General features: G+C 33.1%; 1 protein-coding gene across 10 annotated transcripts in view; it reads left to right on the top strand.

Moving 5' to 3' along the window:
• The first annotated feature begins 1,381 nt into the window (after nt 1-1,381).
• pcbp4 (poly(rC) binding protein 4) overlaps nt 1,382-18,069 on the top strand; it is a 206,485-nt gene continuing 189,797 nt past the window's right edge. For 9 of the 10 annotated variants that reach the window (XM_087302553.1, XM_087302558.1, XM_087302552.1 and 6 more), the window contains exon 1: nt 1,382-1,484. The gene's annotated coding sequence lies outside the window, so the exon portion shown is untranslated. The remainder of the gene's footprint in view (nt 1,485-18,069) is intronic. The other variant, NM_213117.3, reaches the window with a different exon arrangement.

Below are 18,069 nucleotides of genomic sequence, written 5' to 3'. Positions count from 1 at the left end.
TAATGCCATTTTTACCTACTTCATTTGAAGTTTTCCAAACAAATTCATTGAGTCTCTGCGAAAATGTATGTACGTGCTGTTTAAGATATTTTTTAAATAACACATTTTTACTAGTTAATTAGCAAAATACTAATATTCAGCTTAAAGCGCAATTTAAAAGCTTAACTATTGGCTAAACTAGGCAAAGTAAATTAATTTTAGAAAAGTAAACAAAGTTATAAAAATGATTGTGATAATTTGGTTGCTCTGTGTGAATATTTTTGCCTATAAATGCATCTCGTCGATATCTTTACCTTTTAATTAGCTCTGTGACATTGACATTGGTTGACTCCTGATACTCAATGTTAAAAACATAAAAGGAACCAAAGAAAACACAGAGATGGCTGCAGAGAAATTTAGCTTATCATCAATGCATTGTCTCACTTTCTCCTCAATACTGACCATACACATACCGAAACTGAACAGTATATATATATATATATATATATATATATATATATATATATATATATATATATATATATATATATATATATATATATATATATATAGCAACATAAAGCATCAGAGTACATGGGGTAATAATGGTTGAGCAGTAATTTACCATTTATTATCACAGTAACTATCTGTAATGGGTACATAAAGTAAATTACTGTAATTTATTCTTTGCACTACAAAATTTCATACAAATCTTGCTCCTTTTACAGTAAAATACTGTTTCCTTTTAATACAGCAAAACACTGGCTATTTTACAGTTATTTACTGCATAATCTACAGTAAGGGTTAACAGTGAATACACAAAAAATATTATGATTAATTAGTCCTGAAAACATGTGCTTTTAGGTCATTGTAACTTATTAAACCAAGTTAGTCATGTTCTGACTTAGTTTAAGAAGTTATGCAAGCTATTTTAGGTGAGTTTAACATAATATAAGTTCAATGGACTCATAGTGAACTTGATTCAGCTTTAAAAAAATAAGGCAACCAGGATTTATGTCAAATCAGATTAAATGTGGGTGTAAACATTTTAAAATAATCCTAACTCGAATATTTTGCTTCACTTTTCATTATTCACAGTGAAATAACTCAACAAATATCAGTTGTTTGGTATTATAATCCAATATCATGACATGATCACGTGTTACCAAAATATGAAACCATAAATATTAGCTAGAAAAAACAAGATATAACGCAGTGTGTTTTTGTCCTCGGCGTAATGTCGTGCATTGTTGTTCTTTTTAACCCTCGTTTGTCTTTTGTAATTGGATAGGATGGTCCTTGTCTCCTTTAGCCCCCCCTTCTCTCTCTCTCTCCCTCTCTCTTTCTCTCTCTCTCTCTCTCTGTGCGTGTCTCACAGTGACATCGGGGTTTTCGCTCTTACAGTAAGCGACTGGCACTGACAATGTGGACATCAGCGGGGAATATATAGTGTATCATCTACATTCGCGTCGTGTTATCAACGCATTGAACTTCATTATTACCAGGTAAGACGGCATTACTACGTCAGATGTGTTATCATGCATCCATACCGTATCCGTGGAGCTTTTGCTGAACGCATCCGATGTTAATCTGCTCCGGTCAGAAGTGAGAGACGGTTCAGACTCGCGCTGTTATTTTCCCGTAGGAAATCGCCGCTGCTGTTGTTATGGCAATAAAAGCGTTTGTTTTACTACTAATGTTAGTTAAACAACTGGCATAGCTCAAAACACTGAAGTTTGATGGGTTGGGGACGTTCAGCGGAGCAATTCACCTCACAGTTGCAGGTGAAGCGGCGTTTTTAAGCGTAATAGCTGCGATGTAATAGCCTACGCATGTTTTGTGGACGATTGCAAGAGCAAGTTGACTTGTTAATGTAGATTGGCTACTAGTTAATCAGATTAAGACAAACCAAAGTATGAGCTTGAGCAATTCAACACCGACTCGTGATTTACAATTCACGTCTCATCTAAATTTAAAACAAAGCCTCTCACAATGTTTGTGTAGGTTGACATTAGCGTATTAAAAGTTCGCAACGTTTTACGCTATTCGAATCAACATTATGATTTCTAAGAGCTCAAAAAGTTCTTTGTACATCATGTGGCATCATTTTGGTGGTCCTAAATGAATTTGGTCGGCATATGCTTGTGGTCTGGACTGAAGTTCATAGATACAATTAGTAGCCGGATGCCATGTGTCTGGGTGATCACTCCTTCTGGACATCTGATTTGATTTCGGATGCTCTGATTGATTAGGTTGACCGAGAGCCGAACCCCTGCAATTAGTGCAAATAGTAATTAGCTTGGGTCACTGACTGAATGACTGAGCATCTTTGTTATTGAACTCGTGCAGAATGAATGCAAACTATCGTACAGAATCAAACCCTTTTGTCTTTAAACTCTTAGCACTAATCTCTAATCAATCATTGGATGTTTTGTCCAGAAGTAATTAATTTTTCTCCTGTCTTTCAAAGCAAATATGAGGGTGAGATTGAATGACTTTGCATATTTGTATTCAAACTCAGATTGGAGAATATTTTGGTCATTTGAGGACCAAAATTAGGGCTTGTTTCCAATTTATAGGGCTGAATTAAGAGTTTGTGCTATCTATCTATCTATCTATCTATCTATCTATCTATCTATCTATCTATCTATCTATCTATCTATCTATCTATCTATCTATCTATCTATCTATCTATCTATCTATCTATCTATCTATCTATCTAATGTAAGTCCACATTTTGGGACCACTTGGAAATCTTTGGTTTTACTGTATTTGTTGTGGGTTTGAGCAAAATAATATTGTGTTATATTTTATAAAGGTCTGGTACAAACTCTTTCACATTTCTAATCATTTTTATTTCTCTCCCTGAAAATGGAAACTGGTCAGAATAGCAATAGAATACATACTATAAAGGTCAACAAAACGTTGGTATCGTGTTGTCTAAAAATTTATATGGCATTTAAAAAGGAAAATAAATTAAAAGAAAATTCTAATGACAACCGTTTTATTCAGTAGCTTATGCAAATAATAAATAAATAAATAAATAAAAAGAAGAGTAATTTCCACTCAGAAATTGCAAAATTTGACAAACGATAACAAAGAAATGTCATTTGTAGAATAATACACTTAAACTATCCATTTAAGTTGTTGTCCGTCACGTGGCAATGAAGTAAAGGCTTGTCTGCGCTGTCCGAATGAAAACCTTCATTGTTTTCGTGGCATTTTCTGCTAAACTGTTTGGCATGTGAGCTGCTAATTCTTGTTCTCTGAATCTCTGAATGGAGATCTTTGTTGCTGTTCTTTTTGCCTCTCTCTCTCTGCAAACTAGCTTTGAAGTGAACTTTTAGGATATTAATAGGGTGAACTGGAGCGTGTCTGTCTGTCTGTCTGTCTGTCTGTCTGTCTGTCCGTCTGTCTATCATCTGTTGTTTTAATTTTTGTTGTTATTCTATCCATCAAATCTTGTATCATTTTTTCACATTCTGTTTATGCTATGTTTTACTATATAATTTGGATCCATAGTATAATGACATTATTAGCTCAGCAAAAAAATAATACAATATCAAAATGCAAAATTAAAATAGCTGGCATTTCCATTTAATGTTGGGCTGCATGATATTGCAAAATTTGATATTGCAATATTTAATTTTTCTGCAATAAATATTGCGATAGCAATACAGTTTCATGAGATAGTATGAATAGCACTATTTGGTGTTTTTTAGGGAGTCTAACAGTATTGAGGTAAAGAAAGTTAATAATCACAAATAAAAAAATGCTTTTCTTACTTGGTTTTGCTTTATTTTTTATCCAAATATCAAACAAATATTTTAAAAAAATATTGTTTTGTTTTCAACATCAGAAGAATTGTCAAAATTTAGAGTTAAATGAGCTAAAGTAACTAAATAATCTTGTTTTCGCTTTGAAACGTAGATATTTGGACTAGACACAAAAAAAAACTTTTAAGTAAAATTTATTTATAAATCATATAAATTCCATATAAATACAGTGAATAAATGCAATTCTGTAGCTCCTGGTCAACTATAATTCGACTCAACATGGCATATACAGTATTGCGATGCTACTATTGCGAATGTGCACACTGCGATATCAACAATGAAATGAAATATTGTGCAATGCATTCAAAACAAAATTATGTTTGAGTAAATGTAAGTGTAACAATTAGGGACAATTAAAATGTTTTATGATTGATCCACTTAGATTTGTACAATCAATCAAGTTAACCTAATCAATTTGTGTTGGTAAACCAAGAAAGAATTGTCTATCTATCTATCTATCTGTCTATCTATCTGTCTGTCTGTCTGTCTGTCTGTCTGTCTGTCTGTCTGTCTGTATGATCGTCCGTCCGTCCGTCCGTCCATCTCTCCGTCATAATATTATGTTTTACCACATAATTTGGATCCAAAGTTTGATAACATTATTAGCTTAGCCAAAAAATAAAAAAAAATAGCTGGTATTACCATTTAATGTTGGGCTGCATGAAATTGGAAAATCTGATATTGCAATATTTTTTTTTTAAATCTACACAGTGTCACCAGATAGTTTGGATAGCATTATTTGATAATTTTTGGGCGAGTCTAACAGTATTCAGATACAGAAATTGAATAAGCACAACGCAAAAAAAAAAGCTTTTCTTACTTTATTTGGTTTTGTTTCTATTCCAAATATTAAAAAAAAAATGTTTTTAAAATTATTGTTTTGTTTTCAACTTTAAAACGTCCAAATTAAGAGCTAAAATGAACTAAAGTATCTAAATTATCTTGTTTTCACTTTGAAACGTAGATATTTGGACTAGAAAAAAGACAAACTTTTAAGTGAGATTTTTTTCATAAATCATGTAAATTCCAAATGCATTCTATAAATACAATTCTGTTGCTCCTGGTCAGCTATAATTCGACTCAACATTGCATAAATTGTGATGTTATTATTGCTAATGCGCACATTGCCATGATGAAATGATATATTGTGCAATGCATTCAATACAAAAGTATGTTTGAGTAAATGTAAGTGTAACAATTGGGAACAACTTAAATGTTTTATGATTGATCCACTTAAATTTGTAAAATCAGTCAGGTTAACTTAATCGGTTTGTGTTGGTAAACTAAGAAAGAATTGACTATCTATCTATCTATCTATCTATCTATCTATCTATCTATCTATCTATCTATCTATCTATCTATCTATCTGTCTGTCTGTCTGTCTGTCTGTCTGTCTGTCTGTCTGTCTGTCTGTCTGTCTGTCTGTCTGTCTGTCTGTCTGTCTGTCTGTCTGTCTGTCTGTCTGTCTGTCTGTCTGTCTGTCTATCTATCTATCTATCTATCTACCTACCTACCTACCTACCCGTCCGTCCGTCCGTCCGTCCATCCATCCATTCATTTATTCATTCATCCATCCATCCATCTATCCACCCGTCTGTCTGTCTGTCTGTCTGTCTGTCTATCTATCTATCTATCAATCAACTGTCTGTATGTCTGTCTGTCTGTCTGTCATATAAAACCATATCAAGACTTATAAACTTCATTCATTATCATTCGGAAAGTAAATTTAATGCGATTAATTTCATTTTGGGCCAAACTTTAATTAGCAGAATTAATTAAGACCATATATTTTATTTAATTAGCAGTTTGCTAAACATTTTATTCAGTGGAACGTGATGAATTTTATACATTATCAAAAATAAACATTTGTGTAAGCAGTAAAATAAGTGTCAGCACTGTCATTTTTGGCCATTAAAAGTTTTGACAAATCCACACCAAAGCACATTAGTTTTGCCTCTTTGATGAGGTCCCTCATCAACCCCAACTGATATTTCCCTCAAAACGAGTTTATGGCAAAACAAATTGCCTCTCAGCTTGACGGAAATGAGAGCAAGCGAAAAAAAAAGAAGTGACAAATGCGAAGGAAGAGTGTAAACATCAGACCTCCTCATTGAACTCCAGCATGTTCGGCGGCACCGAACGCACAATAGCAGACAGGCGATTAACTGCGGTTTAATCTGCGCGAGGCACTTTTCTCCTCAACATTCTGATCTGCGCCACTATTTTTAGCCCCACGAAACAAGCTCGCGCTCCTCCAACCCCCTAAAACACTGCAGGCGTCTGGAGGAATCCGGCATTTCAGATAACAGCGTCAGGAGGCTAAGTTTATCAGCGGGACACGCATGTGATTCAGGCAGATTCTGCTTTGTGTCTGCTGTGTGTTTGTTTCACGTCACGAGTTCATCATACTGACATTATCCTGTGTTTAAGGCGAGACGCTGCAGACAAAAGCAGCATTATGTTGTGCATTTTTTGAGATTTTGTCTCTTTTGGCTTTTCATAAAGTGTTTTTTAGTTGTCTTTTTTTAACAGAAAATATCCAACATACAGATTTAAGCTTTGTTAACAGCTCTTATTAGTTTTTGTTTATATAATTTAGTTATTATTCTTATTTTTAAAGGCCATTCTCTCAAAACATGAAATCAGTTCATCTGAAATGCCTAAAATTTTATTACTAGTGTGTTTGTTTTTATTGTAATATTATAACTATTTATTAAATTAAGTCATAAATGACTTTCTTTCAGTTTAATACAAATCAAGAAGTTTAGTAGAATGTTCAGGCTGCTCTTTTCTGCTCATAGTATTGGCTTGGTTTGCTAGACCCCAGATTTTATATATTATAATTTTATTATCACAGTTTGTTTTTATTTGCAGATAGTTTTTTAAGACTTTTTAGTCAGTTTTAAAGGGTCTGTCGCTTTATTTTTATCTAAACCTTTATCGTACTTATTTCATTCTATTTATTGGTGAGACATTATTTCATGCACTTGTATATTTTGAGATTTTGTCCCTTTTTTCTTTCTATGAAGTGGATTTTTCAGAAAAAAAGCCAAAATAAATGTTTAGGTGTTAGTTTATCAATCTGTGTCTGTGATTTTAGTTAAAATTCTTATTTTTAAAGGCCATTTTTGTCAATATATCAAACCAGTTTGTCGGTAGGTCTGAAATTTTATTAGTTTATATTAGTGTGATCTTATTTTGGCATAATAAATATTTATAAAATCAGTCATAAATGACTTTTTCCTATGGAATACAAAACAAGACATTTAGCAGAATGTTCAGGCTGCTCTTTTCCACTAGTTATTGTTATAGTTTGCTAGATTCTAGATTTGATATAATATTTATACTATTGCAGTGTTTTTAAATTATATAATAATTATTAGGTGATAGTATTGTTAAGCACTTTAGTCATTTTATTTCTGTATCGCTTTATTTTATTTCAAACTGTATCATACATTTATTTAATTCATTGTTTAAGGCGAGACGCTGCAGACAAAATCATCATTTCATGCACTTTTTGAGTTTTTGTTGCTTTTGGCTTTACATAAAGTGTTTTTATTTAGTTTTTTTTAAGAAAACCTCCAAAATACAGTTTTAAACCTTTGTTATACAGCTCTTAATAATTTTTATTTATATATTTAGTTATAATTCTTATTTTTAAAGGCCATTCTCTCAAAATATGATATGTCTATTGGTACAGTCTCAAACTTTATTATTTGTAGTTATTGTATCATAATAAATATTTGTAAAATCAGTCATAAATGACTTTTTCTCTGTTTAATAAAAAATGAGATGTTTAGCAGAATGTTCAGGCTGCTCTTTTCCACTAGTTATTGGCCTGGTTTGCTAGATTCCAGATTTGATATAATATTTATACTATTGCAGTGTTTTTTAAATTATATAATAATTATTAGGTGATAGTATTGTTAAGCACTTTAGTCATTTTATTTCTGTATCGCTTTATTTCATTTCAAACTGTATCATACATTTATTTAATTCATTGTTTAAGGCGAGACGCTGCAGACATAATCATCATTTCATGCACTTTTTGAGTTTTTGTCGCTTTTGGCTTTACATAAAGTGTTTTTGTTTAGTATTTTTTTAAGAAAACCTCCAAAATACACTTTTAAACCTTTGTTTTACAGCTCTTAATACTTTTTATTTATATAATTTAGTTATAATTCTTATTTTTAAAGGCCATTCTCTCAAAATATGATATGTCTATTGGTACAGTCTCAAACTTTATTATTCGTAGTTATTGTATCATAATAAATATTTGTAAAATCAGTCATAAATGACTTTTTCTCTGTTTAATAAAAAATGAGATGTTTAGCAGAATGTTCAGGCTGCTCTTTTCCACTAGTTATGGGCCTGGTTTGCTAGATTCCAGATTTGATATATTATTTATACTATTGCATTGTTTTAAAATTATACAGTCATTATTAGGTGATAGTATTGTTAAGCACTTCAGTCATTTTATTTCCGTATCACTTTATTTTATTTTAAACTTCATCAAACATTTATTTCATTTATTGTTAAGGGCGAGATGCTGCAGACAAAAATCATCATTATTTCTTGCACTTTTTGAGTTTTTGTCGCTTTTGGCTTTCCATAAAGGGTTTTTATTGTTATTATTTTTCTTAAACTTTCAAAAGAATACACTTTTAATCCTATGTTTTACAGCTCTTAATAATTTTTGTGTATATGATTTAGTTATTATTCTTATTTTAAGGCCAGTTTCTCTAAAAATGAAATAAGTCTATTGTTACAGTCTCAAACTTTATTATTTGTTGTTATTGTAGCATTAAAAATATTTGTAAAATCAGTCATAAATGACTTTTTCTCTGTGTAATACAAAATAAGATGTTTAGCTGAATGTTCCGGCTGCTCTTTTCCACTAGTCATTAGCCTGGTTTGCTAGATTCCAGATTTGACATATTATTTATACTATTACAGTGTTTTTATAATTATCTAATATTTATTAGGTGATGATAGTATTGTTAAGCACTTTAGTCTTTTATTTTATTTCTGTATCGCTTTATTTTAACTGTATCATACATTTATTTCATTCATTGTTTAAGGCGAGACGCTGCAGACAAAACATCTTCATTTTATGCACTTTTTTGAGATTTTTTTTCTTTTTGACTTTTAATAAAGCGTTTTTATTTTGTATTTTTTTATACAGAAACCTCCAAAATACACTTTTAATGGTCGTTTAGCACATTATGAACTTTGTGTCTGCATATTTTAGTTATAATTCTTATTCCCAAAGGCCATTTTCAATATGAAATCAGTTGATCAGTATGGTCTCTAATTTTCGTATTACTCAATATCAGTGTGTTCATATTGTAAGATCACAGATGTTTATAAAATTTGTTATAAATGACTTTCTGTCTGTGTAATACACAATAAGATGCTTAGCAGAATGTTCAGACTGCTGTATTTCCTCCAAAGTTATTAGCCTGGTTTGCTTGCAGATATATTATTTATATTATTACAGGCTTTTTCACTTGTCAATTTTTTAAATGTGGGTGCTTTTAGATTTCGATAAAGTGGATTTTTCTGAAAAACTCCAAAATAAGAGTCTATTTTAAAAGCGATTTAAGTTCATCAAAATCGTCTATTTGAGCAGCTCTTACATATACCAAACAAATTTATTTGTGTGGGTTAAAACAGAGGGATTAGTTCTGCATCATTTGCCTGATTATGTACAATATTTTATTTCTGGCTTTAACAGTATTGAATCTGAATTATGGGGTGAATAAAAGATTTTGTTAAAACCTGTAACATTATGTCAAGGAAAAAGAAAAAGAGACAAGAGTTTAGAACACAAAATGTTCAGATTTTAGCAAATTATTAGCACATATAAATGATTTATTTACAAATCAATATATTTTTCATATATTATTAGTGTGTATTATTGTATTATTTAAATATACCATCTTAGAAAAGAAAATGTTTGCAATTCTAAATGTAATCAGTCGACTAGGAAAATATTTAGCCAATTACTTGTTGGTTTTGTTGCAAAAACCAAAATAAAACGAGCTAATAACAACAATTTAATGTAGCATATTTATAAAATCAATCATCAATGACTTTCTTTCTAGGCAACAGAAAATAAGACGTTTATTAGAATGTTCAGGCTGCTCTTTCCCATTAATCTGAGTGACCTTGTTCAATAGAATTTATGCTATTAATGCTTGTCCACTAACATGTGAGCATGCTGTAAACCTAAACAAACTCTCAGCCTGCAGTACCCTAAAAACATGTCAGATGAGATTTTGACCGCTGGTATCAACAACAACAACAAAAAACATGGCCTTTGGTCTGCAGCGTGACTTCTGTCTGTCAAAACTACTACAAGTTAAACTCTGAGTAAAAGGTACAAAGTTCCGCCACTGTTTGCTTGTTTTTAAACCAGTCTTGGCTGTTTTTATCTGTGGTATATGGACAAGTTACGTTTGACTTCATATCTCTTTCTAGGAAATGATAAATCTTTTTAGGAGCGTAAAAAACATCCCAGAAATAGAGCAATGTTGCTGTTTTTTAGTACTTAAAAGTAATACTTGACTTCCTGAATGATTCAAGACTCCATTGTTAAATCATTTAAATCTGTCATAAATAATTAAACATAAAACACTAAAATATTTAATAAAATATGAAGACTTATTTAGGTTTTAATGATAAGTTTAAAGTGTTCACTATATCTTTTACTTTAAAAAAAATAAAAATAAAAACTTTATCTTTAAGGATAGAACAGTGGCTCAGTGGTTAGCACCATCACCTCACAGCAAGAAGGTCGCTGGTTTGAGTCCCGACTGGGTCTATTGACATTTCTGTGTGGAGTTTTCATTTTTTCAACACATTTTTAAGCATAATAAGTTTAATACCTCATTTGTAATATAATAAATGACAGTACATGGTATTTTACTAAATATTTTTGTCTAAGATTGAGCTTAAAGTGACATTTAAAAGCTTAATTTGAGCAGGTTAGGGTTATTAGGCAAGTCATTGTATAACAGCGGTTTGTTGTAGAGACGATCCAAAACTAATATTGCTGAAGGGGGCTAATAATATTGACCTTAAAATGGGTTTAAACAATCAAAAACTGCTTTTAATCTAGCCGAAATAAACAAATAAGACTTTCTCCAAAAGTACAAATATAGCAAAATACTGTGAAAATTTCCTTGCACCTTTAATTAGAAAGAACAAACAAATAATAGAAGAATAAATATTTCATATAGGAGTGCTAACAGTTTTGACTTCATCTGTATGTGTTTCAAACAATATGAGGGGGAATAAGTAATGACAAGGCTGGAGTTTTTAGTGAACTGCATCATTAATTAGGGAAAAGACAGCTCATTGACGGACTGATAGTTCAGTATGATGCTGTATGAAGTAAAATAGCTGCGGTGATGACTGTGTTTGTTCCGCCTGTAGCTCAGTTTGTCAGCTCACATGAGGGCATTTGTCTCGTCTGGTACATTTATAGCTAATTCTGCGTATTTTATTTCTGGCACATTGGATTTTCCGGTGACTATTCGTCAGCGCAGCGCTTTATTAGATATTTCAGATCATGCTGTATGCACTGTAAACAAGAATTTTGGTTATTCGTTTTACTATTTCAGTCTACTTTCAATATAGGATTGCTTTGTAATTATTTGATCATTTTAATTGCAGTTATCCCAGAGATGGGTTGCAGCTGGAATGGCATCAGCTGCATAAAAAAAAAAAAACGTGCTGGATAAGTTGGCGGTTCATTCCGCTGTGGAGACCCCGGATTAATAAAGGGACTAAGCCCAAAAGAAAATGAATGAATGACACTTCCAGTTAATGAGTTAAAGGGATCGTTCAACCATAAAACTAATATTCTGTCATCATTTACTCACCATTTACTTGTTTCAAACCTTTATGGCGACACAAAGAAGACATTTTGAAAAATGTTGGAAACATTGGCTTTTGTTTATTTACAACATTATACAACATTTTTCATAATGTCTTCTTTCGTGTTCAACAGACAAAAGAAATGCATAAAGATTATAGGAACGACATCAAGGAGAGTAAACAGTGAGTTCATTTTCATTTTTGTGTGAACTATCCCTTTAATTATTTATTTACTTGTGTAAATGTGTGTAAATTTTATGTTTATTCAGTTTAGGAATTAATTTTAGTGATATTATTGACTAAAATGAAAATGTTCATGTGATTTTTTTTACAGTAATATGTTTACCGTAAAACAGTTTACTTGTAAAGTAATATGTCCTGTCTTTTAGTAGAGATATTATACGAGAGACTTGCTTTGTTTACCAAATAATTGGATCTAGATGGATTTTCATTGTAAACATTAAATAAAAGTAAAAAAAAAAATATTATTCATTCATGGGTTGCAGCTAGAAGGGCATCCGCTGCGTAAAAAATATGCTGGATAAGTTGGCGATTCATTCCGCTGTGGAGACCCCGGATTAATAAAGGGACTAAGCCCAAAAGAAAATGAATGAATGACACTTGCAGTTAATGAGTTAAAGGGATCGTTCAACCATAAAACTAATATTCTGTCACCATTTATTGTTTCAAACCTTTATGGCGACACAAAGAAGACATTTTGAAAAATGTTGGAAACATTGGCTTTTTTTTATTTAAAACATTATACAACACTTTTCATAATGTCTTCTTTCGTGTTCAACAGACAAAAGAAATGCATAAAGATTATAGGAACGACTTCAAGGAGAGTAAACAGTGAGTTCATTTTCATTTTTGAGTGAACTATCCCTTTAATTATTTATTTACTTGTGTAAATGTGTGTAAATTTTATGTTTGTTCAGTTTTGGAATTAATTTTAGTGATATTATTGACTAAAATGAAAATGTTCATGTGATTTTTTTTACAGTAATATGTTTACCGTAAAACAGTTTACTTGTAAAGTAATATGTCCTGTCTTTTAGTAGAGATATTATACGAGAGACTTGCTTTGTTTACCAAATAATTGGATCTAGATGGGTTTTCATTGTAAACATTAAATAAAAGTAAAAAAAATATATATTATTCATTCATGGGTTGCAGCTAGAAGGGCATCCGCTGCGTAAAAAATATGCTGGATAAGTTGGCGGTTCATTCCGCTGTGGAGACCCCGGATTAATAAAGGGACTAAGCCCAAAAGAAAATGAATGAATGACACTTGCAGTTAATGAGTTAAAGGGATCGTTCAACCATAAAACTAATATTCTGTCACCATTTATTGTTTCAAACCTTTATGGCGACACAAAGAAGACATTTTGAAAAATGTTGGAAACATTGGCTTTTTTTTATTTAAAACATTATACAACACTTTTCATAATGTCTTCTTTCGTGTTCAACAGACAAAAGAAATGCATAAAGATTATAGGAACGACTTCAAGGAGAGTAAACAGTGAGTTCATTTTCATTTTTGAGTGAACTATCCCTTTAATTATTTATTTACTTGTGTAAATGTGTGTAAATTTTATGTTTGTTCAGTTTTGGAATTAATTTTAGTGATATTATTGACTAAAATGAAAATGTTCATGTGATTTTTTTTACAGTAATATGTTTACCGTAAAACAGTTTACTTGTAAAGTAATATGTCCTGTCTTTTAGTAGAGATATTATACGAGAGACTTGCTTTGTTTACCAAATAATTGGATCTTGATGGATCTTCATTGTAATCATTAAATAAAAGTAAAAATATATATATATATTATTCATTCATGGGTTGCAGCTAGAAGGGCATCCGCTGCGTAAAAAATATGCTGGATAAGTTGGCGGTTCATTCCGCTGTGGAGACCCCGGATTAATAAAGGGACTAAGCTGAAAAGAAAATGAATGAATGACACTTGCAGTTAATGAGTTAAAGGGATCGTTCAACCATAAAACTAATATTCTGTCATCATTTACTTGTTTCAAACCTTTATGGGAACACAAAGAAGACATTTTGAAAAATGTTGGAAACATTGGCTTTTGTATTATTTACAACATTATACAACATTTTTCATATTGTCTTCTTTCGTGTTCAACAGACAAAAGAAATGCATAAAGATTATAGGAACGACTTCAAGGAGAGTAAACAGTGAGTTCATTTTCATTTTTGTGTGAACTATCCCTTTAATTATTTATTTACTTGTGTAAATGTGTGTAAATTTTATTTTTATTCAGTTTTTGAATTAATTTTAGTGATATTATTGACTAAAATGAAAATGTTCATGTGATTTTTTTTTTACAGTAATATGTTTACCGTAAAACAGTTTACTTGTAAAGTAATATGTCCTGTCTTTTAGTAGAGATATTATACGAGAGACTTGCTTTGTTTACCAAATAATTGGATCTAGATGGATTTTCATTGTAAACATTAAATAAAAGTAAATATATATATATATATATATATATATATATATATATATATATATATATATATATATATATATATATATATATATATATATATATATATATATATATATATATATTATTTATTAATGGGTTGCAGCTAGAAGGGCATCCGCTGCGTAAAAAATATGCTGGATGAGTTCGTGGTTCATTCCGCTGTGGCAACCCCTGATTAATAAAGGGACTAAGCTAAATAGCAAATGAATGAATGGTTTACAATAACAATGCATCCAAAAATGACTAAATAGCAGTTCATGTGACTTTGCAAAGTCTTTGTGAACCATACAATAGTTTTGTGAGGAGTCGACCAACGTTTAAATCATTTAGTGTATAATCTTTCCTCCATTCTTCACTGCATTGCATCAGGCTTGACAACAAATGGCACTGCATCTGAATACACACAAGTGCAAAGAGCCAATTGCAGCTGTGCAAACCCTGTCCTCGTGTTCGTCAAGGGATGTGTGTTGTTTTACAAAGAGCGAACGTTCATTTGTGGCTGAATCTTTCCTTTCATTTGTTTCGCTCATCTCGACTGGCGCTGGCTTGCAGCAGGAAACCCGGTAATTAATCGAAGGACATCGTTAGTCGGAGAGATTCAGGGGGAAAAATATCTCACACTAATTAACATGTGTCTGTGTTTCAATTAACAATGACCTCGATCTTTCAGAAAAGCAGGAAAATAAGGGGCAGCTTGTCGGGAGCTGTGGGCTTGTTTTCGTGCGCGTGAAACAATATGTGCATTCTTACGGTTATGAAAGAGCCGTTCTGTTGGAGATGATTCAGATCAGAATGACTGAGCAATTACTCAATCCTCACTAACTTTAAAGGTCCTGCGAATTTAAAATAAAGCGTGTTAGATGTCGGAGTTTGCATGTTCTCCCCGTGCTGGTGTGAGTATCCTCCAGGTGCTCCGGTTTCCTCCACAGTCCAAACACATGCGCCTTAGGGGAATTGATCAACTAAATAGTGTATGTGTGTGTGTGTGTGGGTGTGTGAATGAGTGTGTATGGGGGTTTTCCAGTACTGGGTTGCAGCTGGAAGGGCATCCGCTAAGTAAAACATATGCCAGAATAGTTGTCGGTTCATTCCACTGTGGCAATCCCTGATAAATAAAGGGACTAATGTCGAGTTCAGACTGTTTGATTTTCAAAGTAGTCGTGTCGATGTTTTCACACTGCATGACTATCTGGGCTAGCGTTTTGTCGCTGCTTTGTTTACACTGCAAGATGGATCGACAACAGGGGCTTTCACATTGCATGACTTTACAATAGGAAGAATTGCCGACAGCTTCTCACAGCCAAAAACACGTAGTATATCTTTTATTATTAACTATATAACGAGAAAGAAGCCTTTATTGGGTTAGAAAATGTATATATTTGCTCACCTGGGTTTGAAGGGAATTAGCAATTTCTCCTCAACTTTCGTTTTTAACTTTCTGTATGAAACGCCAAACAGACTTGGGTGCTCCTGTCAAACCTCTACAAATTTTTCCTCCATTTTTTGGGTCCAGATAAACCGAAAATGAGCGCTTTTAATAGAGCTGTGAACCTACACTAGTCTCACGGTTCGGTTACGATTATCATGCCATCGATTCGGTTCAATTCGATACCTCGGTGCATCACGGTGCATTGACGATGCTTTCCATACACAGTTTTATATTTTCTTCACAGCAGCAGCTCTTGTATTAAAATGTATGAATATATTTATATTTATATAGGCTATTATTTGTAATACAATTTTGTCGTTTAATACAAACAGTCAGATATATAAACTGTAACTTTAAACAAAACGAGCATTAAGCAAATAATATAAACAAATATAAACATCCAGCTCAATTTCTGAACCTTGTCTAGTTCTCTTACACCTCTTTGATTGGTCACACCCTCAACAAAAATAGTTGTGATTGGCTCTTGCGCGCTGCTCTCTTCAGATAAGTGACACTGATGAGCGGCAGACGGCAGCGGCGATCTCACTGCTGATCTTTAATAGACACGGTGGAGAAAACTCTGCAGACACGCGCTCGTATCTGTATCCAAATGTAATGCTGTAAAACAGCCGAGAGGAGAAGAAAAGCCACCCCAGCAGGTCAAATGGGCCACTGTGTGTGTATGTGTGTGTGTGTGTGTGTGTGTGTGTGTGTGTGTGTGTGTGTGTGTGTGTGTGTGTGTGTGTGTGTGTGTGAGAAAGAGAGAGAGACAGAGCGAAAGCGAGAGAGAGAGAGAGAGAAAGAGAGAAATTGAGTAGGCTACTTTCATTCTCTCGATCTCAGTGAAATAGGGGCTATTGTTGTATGTCAGTGAAAGACTGATCCAGCAAACACACACAGTGAAATTGTGCACAGTTTATGAGTTTTAAGTAGTTAAAGTGTTTTAAATACTCGCGATCGCCTCCCTCGCGACAGAGCGCATATGAGGTAAATGACGTCAGTAATAACCGGTCATAATTATTACTGAACCGATACCGAATTATCCGCGTCTGCATCGCGGTGCACCGAAGAAACGATTAATTTTGACACCCCTAGCTTTTAACTTCTCCCTCAACCCCCCGCTGGCCTGCAGGTACACACACACTAGACAATTAAAATTACAATTCTGTTATTTCAGCCACATATTTTAAATAATGTGTCAAAACAAGCAAACTCTAGTTATAAACATTTTTATCATGGAGCGTTTTAAAGCCGTGGTTCATCAGTGCATCGCTTGTATGCCAGCTTGACTAATCAGCTAATTCACATGACTTTGAAACGCTTCTGTGTCCCTGTATCTGTGGTTACACTCCGTAAACAGTGGTGAGTTTGGTGAACTGATGACCTTCACAACCAATCACAGTTATTTTTGTTGAGCACCTGAACACAATGGTGAATCAGCGCTGTTTAAGAACGCGCTTAACAGCACTCAAATGTTAACGGGAAATGGACGTTTTTTAAAATTTCAGTGACGCTCCAATATCATAACAACCGTAGTTCACACTAGCTGAGCGTACTGTATCAAACTCTGATGTTAAACAAACCAAGGTACGGACCAAAAGTGCTAGTGTGAAAGCATACTTATAATATCGAATAAAGACATGCTCATTTGAAACCACTTCACTGGCCTTCTAACAGTATATTTAAGCTCTTTTATCAAACAGACAGCGTTGCCTTATTTTCACTAGCAGGTCAAATACGTCACGTTTCTTCTCGAAAGTCATTCTCAGCTTTTTGATTGCAGCCTTGCCAGCTGGCTTTGATACAGATGGGAATTGGAGAGATGGAGGAAAAAGCACGTCTTGATCTAAAAATTGTCAGAGCTCTAAATTGCAGCACCTCACTCCCAAAGAAATATTATCAAAGACGCTGTGGAGAAAGTTGGAAGCACAACATTGACAGTGGGCGAGAAGGAGGGGGCTGGTGTTGTGACATTGATGGGAGAAAGCCTCAACTGAAGCAGATATGAGTGTCAAACAACATGCACGGCAGAGAATCGCTTCTAAGTTTAGATACAGTCTCTAGACAAAAGCAGCAACCTTGACGCTGGATGGGATGGTGGCATAATAGTGAGATATGATATGAGACCCGTATCTCGTTTTGATGTTCATTATTGTTGTGCTTTTTTTCTGAAGCTGAAAAGCACACGAGTAGAAGGATCGGAATCACGACGGGTCTAAGATTTTAGAATGATGAGGGTCAAAGATTATAGAATGATGAGGAGCTAAATATGGTGTAGGTGTTCTGCTCTAAGCACAATAGAACCAAATGTGATAATCCTAACTCACCTAAAAGAGAAAAAGTCTAGCCACATTAACATCTGACTTTTTTAATGGTATTGTGCCTTTTTATAGTGTATGTAAACTTCTGGTTTCAACTGTATTATTACTC

The sequence above is a fragment of the Danio rerio genome, chromosome 22 (genome assembly GCF_052040795.2).
Source record: "Danio rerio strain M-AB ecotype USA chromosome 22, GRCz13ab, whole genome shotgun sequence".
In the NCBI taxonomy this organism is placed as follows: domain Eukaryota; kingdom Metazoa; phylum Chordata; class Actinopteri; order Cypriniformes; family Danionidae; genus Danio; species Danio rerio.
The sequence above is the reverse complement of the archived record's forward strand: the minus strand, read 5'-3'. Positions and strand labels throughout refer to the sequence as shown.